The 20,086-nt window shown below is 37.6% G+C and overlaps 1 protein-coding gene across 11 annotated transcripts in view; it reads right to left on the reverse strand.

Moving 5' to 3' along the window:
* R3HDM2 (R3H domain containing 2) overlaps positions 1-20,086 on the reverse strand; it is a 113,333-nt gene that overhangs the window by 80,957 nt on the left and 12,290 nt on the right. For 2 of the 11 annotated variants that reach the window (XM_081059798.1, XM_081059790.1), the window contains exon 2: positions 7,291-7,450. The exons of 8 other annotated variants lie outside the window; for them this stretch is intronic. The gene's annotated coding sequence lies outside the window, so the exon portion shown is untranslated. Of the gene's footprint in view, positions 1-7,290; positions 7,451-20,086 lie in introns of those variants that run through there. One more of the 11 variants, XM_081059786.1, reaches the window with a different exon arrangement.

Genomic DNA, 20,086 nt, shown 5'->3' on the forward strand with positions numbered 1-20,086 from the left:
AGCAAAGGCTCAGGTGAGCTTATTCAGTTGGCAATACTCCATGTGTGCTGGCACATATCATTGCCAGGAAGAGTTGACGTCCACGACTCCACTGGGAGAGGACACCGGAAGTTCAGCATTTAGAACTCTCCTGGACTCTGTCCCAGGTGTCTTTTCCAATCGGCTGGTTTTAATCTGCATCCTTTTGCTGAAATAAACCATAATTTTGAGTGTAACAGCTTTTGTTGACTTCTGTGATTCCTTCCAGCAAATTACTGAACCCAGTGGTGGTCTTGGGGACCTTTGAACACTGCAATTGGTTCCAGGAGTGAGAGTGGATTTGGGGGACTGCTCCCTAACTTTGCACAGTCAGCGGCATTGGGGCTAAGAAGGCACACAAATACAAATGGTCAAGAGATTGATTTCATATTGAAGGATTAGGCAAATAAGTAGTCTCAAGCAGTTTTCCTCCTTGCCTTCACTCAGGAACCCCTAGTCTCCCACCTTTTTCCCCCACATCCCAGGACCTTAACACCATCAAATGATCTAAAAAGTATCAGGAAATAAAATATAGCTTCATCTCTTAAAAGGTCAGAGACCCTAGCTCTGAATTAATATCCCTGAGGTAAACCCAACACTCATGAAAAGTGTCATGGGGGGCTATAAAATGAGGTTCACAGTCCTGCAGATAATATGCAATTCTGGTTCTGAATGTCAACTAGAAGACTGTCGTAGTAGACTGATGTGAACTCAAATTTATTAAGAATGAGCAACTACATCATCAGACTGTCAGGGACAGACTTTTGCTCAAGTGAGCCACCCTCCTAGCATGCCAGTATTAAATATGCTCTAACTTTGTTATGCAGACAAAACTTGGATGGCTATTTTAGAAACCAAGCATGTCTTTTTGGTTTTAAATTTGTAGTCTGTCATTTCGGTCTCCAAAATATAATCCAAAGTAAGACTGTAGAGTCTTAGTATTCTTACCATTCTAAAAGATACAAAATAGAGAATCCCTAATACTTAGGATTCCTCTTTCCCTGCATTGATACCCTACTATCCAATGAGTCTGCCCTGCGGTGAGGCAGTTGACTGCCTATCATTGCCAAGAGCAACAGGAACAGTTCACAAGAGTCCACAGAAAACAAAATACTTGCTCTTGTCTTTTCAATTGAAATCTGGAATTTAAAAATATATGTGAAATTAAAAACCAACAGAAATTCCAAACAATGAGAAAAACATGTCCATTCATCTCTGATTTCCTCCTAAGTTGCCTAAAGCATGTAATTTTGCAATGGGTTTTTCAAAGAGTCATGGAAAAGTATTGGCAAAGAGAGTCAAGGTAAGCTGGAGGAGAGCAAAACCACAAGGGAAGGATAGTAAATTCAGTCCAGTTCAACTCGTGTGATGCAGCCCAAAGAAACGAGCTGAATGAACCGTCAGGGGGAGTCAGTGCGTGGGGCTGTCCTAAAGTCCTGCTGAGAAACACGGGATTTCTGCAACTGAGAGACACTCTCACAGCGGGGTGAAATGCTAACAACAACACCTGGAATCACTGAGCAGGGAGACACCAGTTTCTCAGTTAGTGACACTGACCAACAGAAGGCCAACAATCTTGTTCTAGTTCAAACTATAAAAGTATCTCACCATTACCCCAAGAACGGAAACCAAATCTATACCATTACTTTTTTAAAAAAGGTATGAGCAAATTCAGAGATGGCCAACAGGGTAGGGGTACAAACAAGGTTTCTCCTTCTCCAGTGCCCAATGATTGACAGGTACCACCTTTCTGCCTATAGTGATACGAAAAGGGAAAATATTTTAAAAAGTAAAGAATACACAAGTAGTAGTGTACTCAGACATTAAAGAGAAATAAAACAGCGACATCAAGAGAGAGAAAAATATTTTCATGAAAGACGGGAAGCAGGATAAAACACATGAAGACAAAAGAGAAACACTAGTTCTGATGCATCAGAAAACAGAAACAGGAAGGAAATATCATTCAAAATAACTGCCTCGCTCTTAGGTTTTGCCATCCTTTTTCCAAGCCTACAGTCTGTAAGGTGAGAGAATAAGCAATGAGAAGAAATAATCCCAAACAAAATAAACGAATCCCCCACAAACCATACCCTAAGACCAGAGAATTACAAAGTGCCCCCAAGAATCAGGGTCATATTTGTAACTAAATGAATCTAAATTTAATGCTGTGCTTTTCATAGGAATTCCTCACTTATCTCTCCTAAACATGGAACAATTGCAAAAATATAAATGTCATCACAAAAATCAGCACAGCACAATCTCTATTTCTGAGTCGTGTAAGGAAAGAATGTGGCATAGCTTCTACCTTTCCTACTGCTGCCGAAACAAAATAATTAATAATCTGAAAGTCTGAATGTTCTACAGTATATCATAGATTGTGGCCTGTTCCCACACTGCCTTGCAGCCTTCCTAGAATGGACCAGTGGGATTTAACATGAACCAAATCTGTCAACCAAGTTGAAGACAGACACATGGGTTCTAATGAGCAGTGGTAAAAAAACATACTGCTCCATTCAGTTCCAAACAATGATAAATAATTCAGGAAAAGAACTACCGCAATACAGAGCACAGCAATACAGAGCACAGCAGCCGGATTTAAAAATAGACCACAGACTACAGAGCCTAGGTGGCGGAATCGGGAGTCAGAGAAAATGGATTTATGTCAACATATTCCCAAGCCCCTTGCAATACAGGATGCTGCTGAAACTGTCACTCAAAACAAATGCCAGAATTCTAATGTGCTTTTTAAAAAAACAAGTATTTTTCAGGAACTTGGCAACTTTGGTAACGAGAGCTAACAAACATTAGTACTGTTTGGCAATAGTAGTTATCATAGACAAAACAAATCCAAATGACATATGGAAGAGTGTTTTAAAAAAAAATTAGAAAGTGGTTAAAATTCTATTTTTCTATACCACCAAGTTCTAGGTCTAACATCAATTTGGACTTTTACTTACTAATTACCCACTACTATTGAGGGTGCATACTGTGTTTCCCCAAAAAATAAGACCGGGTCTTATATTAAGTTTTGCTCCAAAGACACATGTTCAGGGGATGTCATCCTGAAAAATCATGCTAGGGCTTATTTTCCAGTTAGGTCTTATTTTCGGAAAAACATGGTAGCATCCAAGATTTTTCTGTTCATTTTCCCAACTCTAACAGATCTGATCTCGCAAGACATACAAACACAAGATTCTCATCTGTTAATAAAAAGGGTAACTAGAAAATGGAACAGAGCCATGCCATGGTTATGTTCTTCACAGATTTAAATTAAACTCTAAGTCTGACAGAATTGGAAAGTTTACAATTAGATGAGGATAGTCCAAGATGCTGGGTTTATGTGGACTGTGCAGGTTTCAATCTACTCAAGAATGCTCCAAGTAGGGAATCTGATGAATAGTGTGGCTGGATAGTCAATCTTAAGACTTTGTGCCCCGAGGGTAATAAGTATGACCAGAACCCTAATGTAGTCTACAAACTCAACAACATGTGATGAAGAAATAACATCCTACATCCACATTACATTTCCCCACAGCCATCAACACATACATCACTTTCTCCTCATAAGTCTGAGATCGATTTCAGACAACTGAAAATTTTGAGACTATATAATGATGTCTAATTTACCTATAATGTATAATACAAATACAAAATGAACCATAATCTGGTCCTTTTATGTGCGGTTGGTTTTTTTGTTTGTTTTTAAGATTTTATTGGGGAAGGGGAACAGGACTTTATTGGGGAACAGTGTGTACTTTCAGGCCTTTTTTCCAAGTCAAGTTGTTGTCCTTTCAATCTTAGTTGTGGAAGGTGCCTTTCAGCTTCAAGTTGTTGTCCTTTCAGTCTTAGTTGTGGAGGGCGCAGCTCAGCTCCAGGTCCAGTTGCCGTTTTTTCTAGTTGCAGGAGGCGCAGCCCACCATCCCTTGCGGGAGTCAAGCAATCGAACTGGCAACCTTGTGGTTGAGAGCCCACTGGCCCATGTGGGAATCAAACCGGCAGCCTTCGGAGCTGGGAGCACAGAGCTCTAACCGCCTGAGCCACCAGGCCGGCCCTATATACAGTTGTATTCTAAGCTACAAACAGTGCTGGGGAAACTCTCGTTCAGTATAAACTACAGACCAATACATAAACAGACCAACATGCTCTGCCTCACTTACCTTTAAAAGAAAAATCAACTACACCTCCTTCATAACTGTGCCATTCAATTTAAACTACACAAAAGTCAGAATGCACTTGGAATAAGATGAAGTTGTTTTGTTTCATTTTTTCAATTCTTAAATACTCTCCGTTCTAAGAGCAAACACTGACTAGCGTTTTCAAGGGAGAAACAAACAGACTCACGTACAGCGTGGCCCACAGAAAGCACTTCTCTAGGCATGGCACACCAGCTGTTTTCCACCCCTGCTTCACTCCCCACACAGCACGCCATCTCCTCTTTCTGTAAATCCAGGCTTTCTTACTGTTGACAACAGTGTGGTCAGACGGACCTGAGTTTGAGTCCTGGCACTAGAACCACCACCGTTGGTGGTGACAAGTGAACCAGATTCTGAGTCGCACACTTTGGCAGATCCACTCTCTTCACTTCTGACTTGTCTATCCCCTCAGGGCAAGATGTTCTCGGGATCAAGGGGACACACCTATTTAAGGTGTCTGACTCTATCACCTCCAACTATACTCTGGATCCCAGAATTCCCTGCCCAAGCAGTCCCAAACCCACTTCCAGAGCCTTCCGTAGCTCTCTTCTCAAACTGTCCTCCATAGACAAGACCCACTGTTACACACATTCCATGGTCTGAAGGGTACACAAGGGCAGATGATGAGAGGGGTGCAGACGGAGACGAGACTGCACTGTCCCATCCTGTCCCAGACTTTGAGGAGTCTAAGAATTCTGGCCCCCAGGTCATTATGAAAATATACCTGTCTAAGTAGGAGGAGAAATTTTTTTTTCACCTTCATTTATAACTTAAAATATTTAGACACACAGAATATGTATTCACATTCATGCTCTTGCCCTGGGACTTAAAATTATTAGGAGCAGGCCTACCAATTCTATCACATACCAGCTGTGTGATCTCATATTATTATAGAAACCACTTCTGTAAGCCTCACTTTACTGTAAAATAAGATAGTTAAAACCTCCTTCATAGGATTTTAATGTGATGAAATAATTTTCAAAGTAATTTTGCAGAGTGTCTGATGTACAGCAAATCTGTGACAAACTAAAGCTATTATTATTGGCTCTGTCATCACTCCTCTCCCTGGTATGGACAAAAAGGGACCAAAAGGGCAAAAATCGTAAAGCCAATTTCAGAGAAACTACAATCAAAACACAGCCATTTATGCGTCTCATTTCAGGGATTTCTGTCATTGTTCCATGGAGGTCTAGTGGCATTATTTTTCTTAAAACCATTTCTCCCACTAAAATGTAAGCTCTATTTTTTTGTACTATATAAACGATTATTGTGGTAATCATTTTGCAATATATGTATGTCAAGTCGTTATGTGGTACACCTTAACCTTACGCATAGCTGTATGTCAATTATATCTACAAACTGGAAAAACATGTAAGCTCTATAAGGGCAGGGATTTTTCATTTTTCTTCACTGCTATATCCCTTAATCTCAGACAGTTCCTGGCACAGCGAGCATTTGTTAATAAACCATTAACTACAAAAAGCAAATACAGAGTGGTTGTATGACACCCCAACATCAATATAATATGAAAATAAGCCTGGCATAACCAGAAAATGAGTTATTTATAGTATATGGCTACTTCATTTAGCTGCTTCTTCTAATTTAAGAACAGTTTCCTTAAGAATCAAATTAATAAAAACATTCAAGTATATCTTTAATTTGAGGACATTTCTGTTCTCTTCAACTTTGCTTCGTTATCTGCCTGCACAGAGATATTAATAATACTCAATAATTTCACACATAATCCCACTAGAGAGGATAATTCAATTAACCAAATTGTACTGAAGCTTTGTTTTAAGCTTCAAATATTATGGGCTATAGTAGAAAGAAACCCAAAAGAGCAAGTTAAGAAAAATGCACCTTTCTACATGTTTCTCATGCTTTTATCCCTAACTCCCTTGAGTCTTGCTTGCACAGGTCAACCCATCAACTCTTAAGAATTCAAAGCAAGTCTACAAACTATATCCTATACCCCATCACATTCTCAAAGACATATTTTGGTTTTCAAATCTCCTGAATACACTTCTCTCTCTGATGTACACTAATTTCCAAACCAAAGGTTAGAATACTGTGGAGGAAGTAGATAATTTGGAATCATATCTATTCTGAAACAAACTGAAATGACCTTGACAACATTATACATGACACTCTCAGGTAGACAGAATGATGGCTGGGGAAAAGATAGCTCAGCAGCACATCCTGCATATTGAAAATTAAAAGTGTGTCAACAAGGGAGACATGTTGCAGATGTGCTTTCTGTAACACAAATCCCAAAACTAGCATGGGTACTTAATCAAAATCTTATTTAATAAAAGTGCATCCTCCATATTGGTCTGATTCTGAAACACATCTACCACATAAGGCATCATCTTAAAGAAAAACTACTCTTGGTGACCTCAAGATACTATTAGCAAAAGACAAGTATGCTATTCCCGGGCACCGGCAAAATAAACTCCCAATAGCCCTAAATTCTATGACTAGATTTACCTAGATTAACATAACTCCTCTCAAAACAAAATTCAAAGCCTTCTTTAAAAAAAAAAAAAAAAAAAAAAAAAAGGACACAAAAGCCAACAATCTCCAATACATCCTATTCTAGACCAAAAATGCAAAGCTATAAATGTCTAGAAATGCCTCAAGGTGTGTAATTACTGAAGTTAATTAGTATTCTCAAAATTAAACATCCACTGCAATGCTCAAGGGAATGTGGGGGTAAAAAGGAGTTATGGGCAGATAAAGTTTAGATGCAGCTAATAAATAAAGGAAGCAGGATTCTGGAAATAATCAATGTAATTTTCAGGGAGAAGAAAACTGATTATCAGCCGCCTAAATCCCAACTAAAATGAGAAACTTCTTGTTATTCACTGGGAAAGTGGGAATTAAATGGGCTGGAAGCTCAGAATTGTGATAATGACTTTGTGATAAAGATAAAATGAAAAATCTTTTCATTCATACCCCCAAAAAAGGAAAATGTTGTTTTAAAAATAAAACACATTTTAAAAAGCTATACTAAATCATATTCTATCAGATCACCACTCCAGAGTTATGCCATATGATTTTACCTCTAATCCTCACTTACCTTTATCTTAACAAAGAATATAATTATGGGATCCTGAGTAAAGAAGACCACTCAGTATTCTGTACAGTGTAGTTTTAGATATTTGATTTCCAGCTCTGCCACTTACAAGCTGTGTGATCTTGGGCAAGTTACTTAATCTCTCGGTGCCTCAGTCCCTGATCTGTAAAACAAAGGTAATTGTAACTATCTCATGGGATTGTAAAGATTAAATGAGTTAATATACAAGTAAAATGATCAGACACACAGAAAGCATTTAAATAAATGTCAGCTATTATCTTTGTTGTTATCTAATCTTCTCTAAATTAAAACAGCAAAAGTGGCAGTCACTAGTTTTAAAACTTGGAAGAATATAGAAATAATATTATCTGTTTTATGGCTCCTTTGAAACTGAGGGGGCTGCTTGCATACAGTGAACAGAATAAGTAGGCCCAGAGTAATATTAGGCTTTAAGGTCCTCAATGTGCATTTTCCTCTTAGAGACAAATATTCGTGGATGCAATCTAATGTTTGTGAGCCAGAGGAATTAAGTTCTGTTTTTGTACCTACCAGGAACGTCAATGGTGCAAGAGACAAACCAGTAAATTGTAATGTATAATGTAGCTAGAGCTGCTCACAAAGTTAAACGGAAATAGAGGGAGCAAGCATCTAAATCATCCTGGAGGAAAGGCTTTCGTTAGAAGGGGATGCTTAAGACTAATCCTCAAGGACAAATAGTATTTAACCAAACACAGAAGTGGAGAAACAGACCCAGATTCCATGTTTACTAGCTGGATGATTTGAGGAAAGTTACTTCATCTCTCTAAACCTCAATTTCCTATCTATAAAATGGAATGACAGGAGTACTTCTTTTGGAAAGTTATGTGACGATTAAATGAGGTAATATATATAAAGTACTTATAACAGTACCAGGAACATAGTGTGAACCCAAAACCACAATAATATTACTAACACTGATGTATGGGTCACCACGACGCTTTCTCAGAACTGCAAGTATTGCATTAAAAAAAGCTATAGCATAAGGTACACAGAAAAGTGGCCTGAGAGGAAACTAGAGGTTAGTGGAAACAGGATCATAAAACATCTTGTGTACTTACTAAAGATGAGAAACTTATAAAGGATTTTCAGAAAAGAGTTACTTTATCACGTTTCTGTTTTAGAAAGATTACTTTTGCTATATGTGGATGGCTTAGAAAGAAGATAAAATAGAGACAGAGACACCAGCTAGGAAATAGAATTAGCTATAGAATGAGGGGACTCTGACCCAAGATGCACTAAGAAGCTAGAATCATAAAGATTTAGTGATGTATGAGATGTATGTGATGACTGGGTGAGGAGAAGTCTAAGAGGACAGCCAGGTAACTGGAGAGAAAAGCACCTCTCAAAGTGTGGCCTTGGACCCCTGGAAATCTCCCAGATTTTTTCATGGGATCTGCATGGTCAAAACCATTTGTATAATAATACTAAGACTCTCTTGCCCTTTTCACTCTCATGCTTTCAACAGGTATACAACAGTATTTTCCAGCAGCTCCCTGACTTGAAATATCACAATTAATTGAATAAAAAGGCAGATATAAGAATCCATCTGTGATTTATTAACCCCAACCTTAAAGATTTGTAAAAATAAAAAACAGGGCTGGCCCGGTGGCTCAGGTGATTGGAGCGCTGTGCTACTAACGCTAAGGTCGCTGGCCAGTTCGATTCCCACGTGGGCCAGTGAGCTGCACCCTCTACAGCTAAGATTGTGAACAACAGCTCTCCCTGGAGCTGAGCAGCCAGAGGTCGGTATGAGCTGCTGTGTTCTGCTGTGGGCTACCGTGTGCTGCCAGGAGCGGCCAGTGGCCAGCGTGAGTGGCCGGCAGCCAGCGAGAGCTGTTGTGAGTGGCCTACCTACGACTGGTGACCGACTGCCTCAGCCGGGGGGAAGGGGGGGAGCACAAGGCTCATAATACCACCATGGGCCAGGGAGCTGTGTCCTACACAACTAGATTGAAAACAATGTCTTGCCCCAGAGTGGGGGGCGGGCGGAAGGGGAAAAAAGTAAAATAAAAATAGAAAAACAGTGACATGTCTCACAAACTTTTGTTGTTTTAGAAAACTTTTTCATAAATAAAATTGCTTTTATTTAACATGTAATGGATTTATCACCATTTTTAAGTGAATTAATATTTTTAAAATTTTTTCAATTTTAATTTCTGATGCATTAATATTGATAGGTGTAACCCACATAAATAAAAGCTCTTTTAGAGGCCTCAATAATTTTTAAGAGTATAAAGAGATTCTGATACCAAAAAGTTTGTGAGAACAACTGGGTTGAGTATTTCCATCACTGAGACAGGAATACTGAAGAATAAACCAGTTTGGAAAGAAAGATGATTAAGTTCTGTTAAAGCATGGCGCACTCGTATGTGATGTACACCTGGGCTGGCAAAATCAAAGTGCCCAATAGGTAGTTACATCAGTGAAACTAGGCATCGAGACCACCAAACTGACAAAAATTGAAAGCTTGGATTTTCAAGGGAACAGTGGCAGATTAGCAGCAGAAAAGGATAGAGAGGTGAGGAGAAGCCTCAGGACATACCAGTATTTAAGGAATAAAGAAGAGGAGGAAGACGTCATATAGAGGAAAAGTTATAAATATTATAAATAAAAACAAAAACTAAAAGAGCACACCACTAGCTATAAATTAAAAGAGAGAAAAAGCTGGTCAGGGCTTTGAAGAAAAAACAAAGAACGAATCCACCATTGGTAATGGCAGGGAAAAAATAGAATGGTTAAATGAAATACAGCGTTAACTCATTTTAGCCAAGTGTTTCAATCTCTTCTCACATACTTTTTCCTTATCAGAGTCACTCATAATGATACAATGGTTTCAGGTTCATCTTCTTTGCCTTCCTTCTTCACCCTCTGAAGGGAATGCAAACAAGTAAGAAAATGACAAAAGATAGAGATGGAAAGAAAAGGAAAGATCCTGGATGAAATATACGAAGGGAGCTGACTGAAGCAGTAACTTCATGAAGAGGCATCCATCCATCCATCCAAAGAATACTGAGCAACCACTCTGTGCAAGACGGCATGACAGGCACTGCGAGAATCAGTGGACTAATGTACCAAGTATACCCTTGGTTCATCAGCAGAAGCGATAGACTAGAAATAGAAATGAAAATTTCCTGATAAGACTAGCACAAGCAGAGGAAGCAGCTCTATTCCAAACGTGGCTCTAGCAGATTCCCAGAGATCAGTCATCTAATTATTGAAATGTGCCCGAATTCCACAAAATGACTCCAGAAAATATTTTCTTCAAGTGGTCAATAACTACGTAGTCCTATGACAACATAATAGCTCTCTGAGTTTTTAAATAGATTAAGTGCAACTTTGAAATGCAGAGATAAGAAATCTTTAAGAAACCCTAGTATATATTTAAAATCATCATAAACTCTGACATAAGCTCTACAACTAGTAATAGAGTTCAAAGGAGAATTACCTAGCTAGTGCACTTAGGCTGGACAGGCTGCTTTAATTGGTCAACTGTACCCTTTAAATATAGAAAAATGTGATTTTATAAATATGGCCATTCTTTCAAGAAAAGGAACAAGGATATATTATCACACACAAACTGTCACTAAAATCTTTTCATATCATTTTGTGCTAGTAGATGACCTATTTCTAGTTCTAAGCCTGTATCTGATTTGCAAACTTCTGGAAGGAGGTAGGCTTCAACGGACACTGAGTAACATCAGAAGCATTTTTTTGAAGCATTTATATTCAGCCTCCATTCCCCTCACTCCCCTTTTTAAGAACTTCATAAAGGAAGGAATTATTGGACAGAAGTTAGTAACAATGAGTGTTCCTAATTTATTAAAAACTTTGGGGGAGGGGGGGTTTACTTCTCATTTATATGGAGTAACAGGGATCACATATACTTTCCTGGTACAAACAACTAAAGAACAGACAAAATGTATGAAACAATGGTTTTTAAGACATTGGAAATCATGCAATGAAGGACAGTGATTCCTGAGATGGAAAACAAATAAGGAAAGCCCTATGATTACCCACGCTTAATACCTAGAGAGAGTTTCCAAGTAATGTCAAAAGGAACGGGGATTCAAGAGAAAACCCAGACAAAGGCCAAGATGCAACCTGAGTGGAGAACACAGGAATTTGAGTCTAAGAAGGCAAAGGAGCCTAGTGTTCACAAGAGTAAGCCACAGATTGGAGAAAATATTTGCAAACCATTTATCCAACAAAGGACTTATACCTAGAATATATAAAGAACTCTGAAAACTCAACAGTAAAGAAACAATCCCATTAGAAAATGGGCAAAAGACATGAACAGACATATTCAAAATCATTAGCCATTAGGGAAATGCAAATTAAAACCACAATGACTTACCACTACACATCTATCATAACGGCTAAAATAAAATACACTGACCGTACCAAATGTTGATATGGATGCAGAAAAACTGGATCACTCATGCATAGCTGGTGGGAATGTAAAATGGTACAGTCACTCTGGAAGACAGTTTGGCAGGTTCTTATAAAATAAAATGTGCAATTATCATACCACCCAGCAATTTTACTCTTGGACATTTATCCCAGACAAATAAAAACTTAAGTTTACAAAAGAAACAATAATGTTCATAGAAGCTTTATTCATAATACCCAAAGATTGGAACCAACACAGAAATCCCTCAATAAGTAAGTGCTTAATCAAGCTTTGGCTAGCCACACCATGGACTGCTACTGAGCCACAAAGTGATACAAACTGCTGACACATGCAGTGACTTGAATGGATCTCAAGGGAATTATGCTGAGTGAGAGAAAAAGGTCAATCTCAACAGATTATATCCTGTATGATTCAATTTAAGCAATATTATGAAATGACAATATTATAGAAATGAAGAACCAATTAGTGGTTGCCTGGGTTGGTTACAGGTTTATGAACGGGTTGGAGGAAGGTGAGTGTGGTTATAAAAGAGCAACAGGAAGGATTCTTGTGGGAATGGAAATGTTCTGTATCTTGATGGTAGTTGTAGACACACAAATTCACACATTATGAAATTCCATATAGGAGTGCATGTGAAACTGGTCAAATCTGAATAAACTCTGTAGATTGTACCAATATCAATTTCCTAGTTTTGAAATAGTACTATAGTTATACAGGCTGCTCCATTGAGAGAAACTGGATGAAAGCCACATGGCTTTACACTTTTCTTGCAAGTTCCTGTAAATTCCACTTATTTCACAATGAAAAGTTTAAATAAATGACTGAGAAGTTATACAGGTTATAGAATTAGTGAAGAAGGAATACATATATGCAAAAATCTAAAGGAAAAAGTAAGCATGGTAGGTAGAATAAGTTAAAAAAAATCTCTCAAATGTTAGAGATAAAAATACACTATATAAGACTAACAGCAGATTAGAAATTCCAACAGAACAAATCAGGGAGAAAAATCTGGAGGTCACAGCAATAGAAACTAACCAAAATAAAAAAGAAATTAAAAAAAAATACCACAAAATAAAATGAACAAAAATTTACCCCACTAAACTGTGGGATAAATTCAAATAGCCTAATATATGTGTAAGTGGTACTTCCAAAGAAGAGAGGGGAAAATATGTAAAAAATAATAACAATGTTTCCAAATTGGAATAAAACTAGAAATACACATATTCAAGAAGCTCAAAGAACGAAACTAAGACACTCACCAGATTACCTAAAAGCAGTAATAGAAAGTAAACCTAAAAGCAGCCAGAGAAAAAAGACATATCATATATACAAGAACAAAAATGACAACAGAATTCTCACTGGAAACTACTTAAGTCAAAAGACAATGGAGTAACATCTTAAAAGACTGAAAGAAAAAAACTGTCAACCAAGAATTCTATACTCACAGAAAACGTCTTTAAAAACATGAAGGTGACTTTTTCAGACATAAAAAAGCTGAAAGAATTAATCACCAGCTGACCTGTACTAGTCCTTCAAGCTGAATGATATGATAACAAATGGAATTACGGATCTACACAAAGGAATGAAGAGCACCAGAAATCATAACAATGATGTGGGTAAATATAAAACCTTTTTATTGATCATTATTTAATATATATATTTTAATCATCAACTATTCAAAGCAAGAATAATTTAAAATATATTATACAATTTATATACAAGTAAAATGTATGACCAGAATAGGGCAATGACCAGGAAGGAAGGAACAGAAATATACTATTACAAAGTTCTTATACGATACATGAAGCAGTATATATAACATTACCTCAAAGTAGAATGTGTGGCCTGTTACAGGAAAAATGGCAATCAATAGAAACTAACTTGGAATCCCAGGCACTGGACTTATTAGATAGACTTTAAATCAGCCATTTTAAATAAGATCAAAACAAGAAAAGGAAACCATGACTAAAGAATTAAAGGAGAAGTTTGAAAACAAATGTCTCACACACACAAAAAAATATGTATGTGTGTGTGTGTGTATTAATAGAAAAATAAAAATCATAGTAAGTGACCAAATAGAAATTTTGGACTTGGGAAGTATAATAAAGGAAATGAAAAATATCACTAGAGGGGTTTGACACAAGATCTGAACAGGCAGAAGAAAGAATCAACAAACTTTAAGCTAAGTCAATTAAGATGATCCAGTCTAAGAACAGAAAGAAAAAATAAAAAGGATCAAAAACCCAGAGAACGGGCCAGCCCGGTGGCTCAGGTGAATGGAGCACCGTGCTCCTAATGCAGAGGTTGCCAGTTTGATTCCCACATGGACCAGTGAGCTGAGCCCTCTTACAGCTAAGATTGTGAACAACGGCTTTCCCTGGAGCTGGGCTGCAGTGAGCAGCCGGAGGTCAGTGTGAGCTGCCGCGGGCTGCTGTGTGCTGCCGTGGGCTACCATGTGCTGCCAGGAGCAGCCGGTGGCCAGCGTGCGTGGCCGGAGCCAGAGAGAGCTGCCGTGAGTGCCTGACCAATGACTGGCAACCAACTGCCTCAGCTGGGGGGAGCCCAAGGCTCATAATACCAGCATGGACCAGGGAGCTGTCCTACACAACTGGACTGAGAAACAACGGCTTGAATCGAAGTGTGGCGGGGAGGTGGAAAAAGGGGGGGGAAATAAATCAATAAATCAGGTTGCTTATTTTTTAAAAAAAGAAAGAAAAACACATCTGACATTTAAAAAAAGAAAAAACCCAGAGAACTGTAGGACACCATCAAGCATATCAATAAATTCCTACTGGGAGTCCCAGGAGCGGAGAGAAAGAGGAATAATATTTAATGAAATAATGGCCAAAAATTTCTCCAATTTGATTAAAAACACTAAACCTGCAAATCCAAGAAGCTCCTCAGAAACCATGGACCCAGAAGGCAATAGAAAGATATATCCAAAGAGCTGAAAAGAACTGTCAACCAAGAATTCCATATCCAGCAAAAGTATCTTTTAAAAACAGAGGAGAAATTAAGACATTCCTACATAAAAATGAGAGTGTACAAGAAACGCTAAAGACGGGCCAGCCTGGTGGCTCAGGTGGTTGGAGTGCCCTGCTCTTAACGCCAAGGTCGCCGGTTCAATTCCCACATGGGCCAGTGAGCTGTGCCCTCTATAGCTAAGATCGTGAACAACGGCTCTCCCCTGGAGCTGGCCTGCCATGAGCAGCTGGAGGCCAGTGTGTGCCACCGTGGGCTGCCGAGTGCTGCCAGGAGAGGCCTGTGGCCAGCATGAGTGGCCGGCACCGGCAAGAACTGCCATGAGCAACTCACCGACTGGCAACCAACTGCCTCAGCCAGGGGGAGCACAAGACTCACCATACCAGCCAGGGAGCTGTGTCCTACACAACTAGACTGAGTAACAAAGGCTTGGACCAGAGTGGAGGGGAGCAGGCAGAAGAAGCAGGGGGGAAAAAAGAAACGCTAAAGAAAGTCACTCAGGCTGAAATAAAAGGACACTAAGCAGTAATTAAAATGCAAATGAAGAAAGAAAAAGTACTGGTAAAGAAAACTACATAGGTAAATGTAAAAGAGTATAAATGTATTTTTTGTTTGTAACTTTTTTCTACCTGATTTAAAAGACAACTGCATAAAGCTATAACTATAAATCTGTATTAGTGGGCACACAATGTGTAAAGACATAATTTGTATGATAATAATAGCATAGCACAAAGAGGGGAGGGAACAGAGATATGCAGGCACAAAGTCTTGTATACTAGTATATACTACTATAACTGAATTTTGTATACTATTATAATTGAGTTGGTATTAGTTGAACTACATTATTACAAAATAAGATGTTAATTGTAACTCCTAGGGCAATCACTAAGGAAATAACATCATAAAGAGGATCCACAAAAGCCCATAAGTAACACCATATTTAATGGTGAAAGACTGAGTACCTTTACTCTAAGATTAGTAACAAGATAGGGATATCCACTTTTGCCACTTCTACTCAACACTGCACTGGAGTTTCTAGCTAGAGCATAAGGCAATAAAAAGAAAAAAAGGCACCCAAATTCAAAAAGAAGAAGTAAAACTATCTCTGTTTGCAGATGACATGATCTTGTATTGAAAAATCCTAAGGAATCCACTAAAAATTAATAAATTCAGCAAAGTTGCAAGATACAAGGTACAAAAATGTACAAAAATCTATTGTATTTCTACACAAAAGCAATGAACAATCCAAATATGAAATTAAGAAAAAAAATCAATTTACAACAGTAACTGAAATAAAATACTTAGGTATAAATTTAACAAAAGAATTGTAACAGGGAAAAAAAAAAAAGAATTGTAACAGGGTAGGGTAAAAAAGTGTAAGACTTGTATATTGAAAATCACAAACTATTACTGACAAAAATTAAAGAAGATCTAAATAAAGGGAAAGATATCCCACGTTCATTTCATGTGTTGGAATCTCAGCTAGCTTTTATCAAAATCCCAGCTAGCTTTTTTGCAGAAAAATTTACAGACTGATCCTACAATTCACATGGAAACGCAAGGAACCTAGAATAAACAACATAAACAAAATCGGAGAACTCACATTTTCTGATTTCAACTTATTACACAAAGCTAAAGTAATCAAAACAATGTTGTAATGGAACAGAATTTATTGCCCAGAAATAAACCCTTACATTTATGCTCCACTGATTTTTGACACGGATGCCAAGACAATCAAACAGGCCAAGGACAGTCTTTTCAACAAATGGTGCTGGGATAAGTGGATATCCACACCTAAAAGAATAAAGTTGGAACCATACTTCATACCATACACAAAAATTAACTCAAAATAAATCACAGACCTAAATGTAAGAAACTAAAACTAGAAAATCCTTAAAAAAATACAACTTTGAAATAAACCTCTATGATTCTGGGTTAGGCAAAACCTTCTTAGACACAACACTAAAAGCATAACCAACAACAGAAAATATAGATAGGTGGACTTTAACAAATTTAAAACTTTTGTCTGTAAACAATACCATCAAGAAAGTGAAAAGACAACTCACAAAATGGGAAAAAATACTTGCGAATAATATATTAGATAAGGAACTTGTACCCAGAATAAAGAACTTGTACAAGTCAGTAACAAAAAGACGAGTTACCTAATTTTTAAAAGGCAAAGGATTTAAATATACATTTCTCAAAAAAAGATACACAAGTGGCCAACAAATCCATGAAAAGATGCTCAACATCATTACTCATCAGGGAAATGTACATCAAAACCATGAAATACTACTTACACCCACTAGGATGGCTAGAACAAAAAGACAGACAAGATGTTTTGTGAGGACAAATTGGAATCCTCATACAGGGCTAGTGAAACACTGCAGCCACTTTGGAAGCAGTTTGCCAGTTCTTCAAAAAGATAAACATCAAGTTACCATATGATCCAGCGATTACACTCGCAGGTATATACCCAAGAGAAATGAAAACATATGTCTACACAAAAACCTGTAGATAAATGTTCATAGAAGCATTATTCATAGTACCCAAAAAGTGGAAACAATCCAAATGTCCACCAACTGATGAAGGGATAAACAGAACGTGACATATCCACACAATGGATTATTCACCTTTAAAAAGGAACAAAATACTGATACATGCTACAACTTGAATGAACCTCGAAAACATTATACTAAAATGAAAGAAGCCAGACACAAAAGGACACATATTGTCTGATTCCTTTTATATGATATATCCAGACCGGGCAAATACATAGACACAGAAAGCAGATTGTAGGTTACTAGGAGGAGGAGGGAATGAGGAGTGATTACTTAATAGGGTGGTTTATGGAATGATAAAAAGTTTTAAAACTAGAGAGCCAGTGTTTGCTCAACTTTGTAGATATACTAAATACCACTGAATCATGGACTTGAAAATTGTTAATTGTATGTTATATGAATTTCATCTTAATTTAAAAAAAATAAAATTCACTTGGAGGAAAAAAGTGTATGTCCACACAAAGATCTGCACACAAATATTCATAGCATAGCTTTATTAAGAATTGTGGAAAACTGAAAATAACCCAAATGTGCATCACAAACGTACCACAAGTGAATGGGTAAACAAAATGTGTTACAGCTATATAACGGATTGCTACTCAGCAATAAAAAGAAATGAACTACTGATACATGCAACAACAGAGATAAATCTCAAAATAAACTTATGCTAATTAAAAAATCCAAACTAAAATAAATAAATGTGAGAGTATATACTTTACAATTCCATTTATGTAAAATTCTAGACAATGGAAACTATGCTATAGTAACAGAAAGTTGATCAGTGGTTGCCTGAAGACCATAGAGGTTAAGGGAAGGATTACAAATGGGGATAAGGAAACTTGGGGTGATGAACATGTTTATTATCTTGGTTGTGGTGATAGTTTCATGGGTGAACACTTATGTCAAAACTTAAATTGTATACTTTTAATATGTACAGTTTACTGTCTATCAGTTATACCTCAATTAAGCTTTTTTTTTTTTAAGATGGGGAAAGAAGAAATAGGTCAATGTACTATGTTAGCCACTCAGTAACTGGTAAGGTAATAATAAAAGCAGTTTTACTTTTCCTTGTTGTAGAGACAACACTTGGCAAAATTAAACATGGAAAACCACTCCAAGTTTAGCATATAAATTTGAATTTTTTAAACTTAAAAATCCTTCCATTAACCTACATTATAATTTCAGAGATGATTAATCTTCATTTTTGACTGATCTTCAGTTGACAGTGCTAGAACCCTCCCTGTTCTGACAAGTACTATAATCAATGAGATCTGTAAATAAGCATTTAGATACACCAAGAAAGCTCCTACAAGAAACTCTAATAAGGTTCCTTAAAGCTAAAAGGACCTGCAACAGCATCTCAAGTGTAACAGAATCAACCAAAAAGACTCTTACTATCTATATTAATCACCTCTTAAGAATTCCCCAGTTATAGCAGTCACTAGGGAAAATGGAAAACAGTTTGGACGTTCCTCAAAAAATTAAATATATTGGGCTGGCCCGGTGGCTCAGGCGGTAAGAAGTCCATGCTCCTAACTCCGAAGGCTGCCGGTTCGATTCCCACATGGGTCCGTGGGCTCTCAACCACAAGGTTGCCAGTTCAATTCCTCAAGTCCTGCAAGGGATGGTGGGCTCCGCCCCCTGCAAGACTGAACAGGGCACCTTGAGCTGAGCTGCTGCTGAGCTCCCGGATGGCTCAGTTGGTTGGAGCGCATCCTCTCAACCACAAGGTTGCTGATTCGACTCCCCCAAGGGATGGTGGGCTGCGCCCCCTACAACTAGCAACGGCAACTTGACCTGGAGCTGAGCTGCGCCCTCCACAACTAAGACTGAAAGGACAACAACTTGACTTGGAAAAAAGGCCTGGAAGTACACACTGTTCCCCAATAAAGTCCTGTTCCCCTTCCCAAATAAAATCTTTTAAAAAAATAAATTAATTAAATATAGAATAACCTCATGATCCAGCAATTCCACTTCTGGGTATTTACCCGAAGAAATCCAAAACACTAATTCGAAAAGATACATGCACCCCTATGTTCACTGCAATGTTATTATAATAGTCAAGATATGGAAGCAACCTAAGTGCCCATCAATAGATGACTGGCTAAAAAAGATGTGATACATAAATACACACTGGACTATTACTCGGCCATAAAAAAGAATGACATTTGCGACAACATGGGTGGACCTACAGGGTATTATGTTAAGTGAAATAAGTCAGATTGAGAAAGACAAATACCATGTGATCTCACTTATATGTGGAATCTAAAGAACAAAGTAAATGAACGAAACAGACTCATAGATACAGAGAACAAGCTGATGGTTGCCAGAGAAGGGGGGTTGGAGAACTGGGTGAAAAAGGTGAAGATAGGTCATGTCTCTTAATTTGCAAATGAGCCATTTTCTGCCTTTTGATTAGAGCTTATTTCTGGGTTAAATTACATTGCAACAAATCGTATTACAATGAAAATCTCCCTTCAGAACCAGAAACACTTTTTTTTCCTTTAAGGAGAGGGCTTTACAAAGATAATGCATAGCCTGAGATGTTGGTAGTTACAGATATTTACCTTTTGTAGATAATCACTCAAATAAATTTAAATTATTTCAAAATATTTTATCTACTTTCTAAAAACTTAGAAAAGCTTTACAAAGTTAAAACCATAAGCTGGATTTTTCTTTACCATGTTTTAAAGGCAAACAAAAAGTATGATGCATTCACTGGAGGGAAAAAGGTATGGAAACTCGGTGAAGTTCAGTCAATCAAAACCACTTTACATTCATGATATTTATACCAGGTAAAGAATGA

Source organism: Rhinolophus hipposideros (assembly GCF_964194185.1).
Source record: "Rhinolophus hipposideros genome assembly, chromosome: 9".
In the NCBI taxonomy this organism is placed as follows: Eukaryota; Metazoa; Chordata; class Mammalia; order Chiroptera; family Rhinolophidae; genus Rhinolophus; species Rhinolophus hipposideros.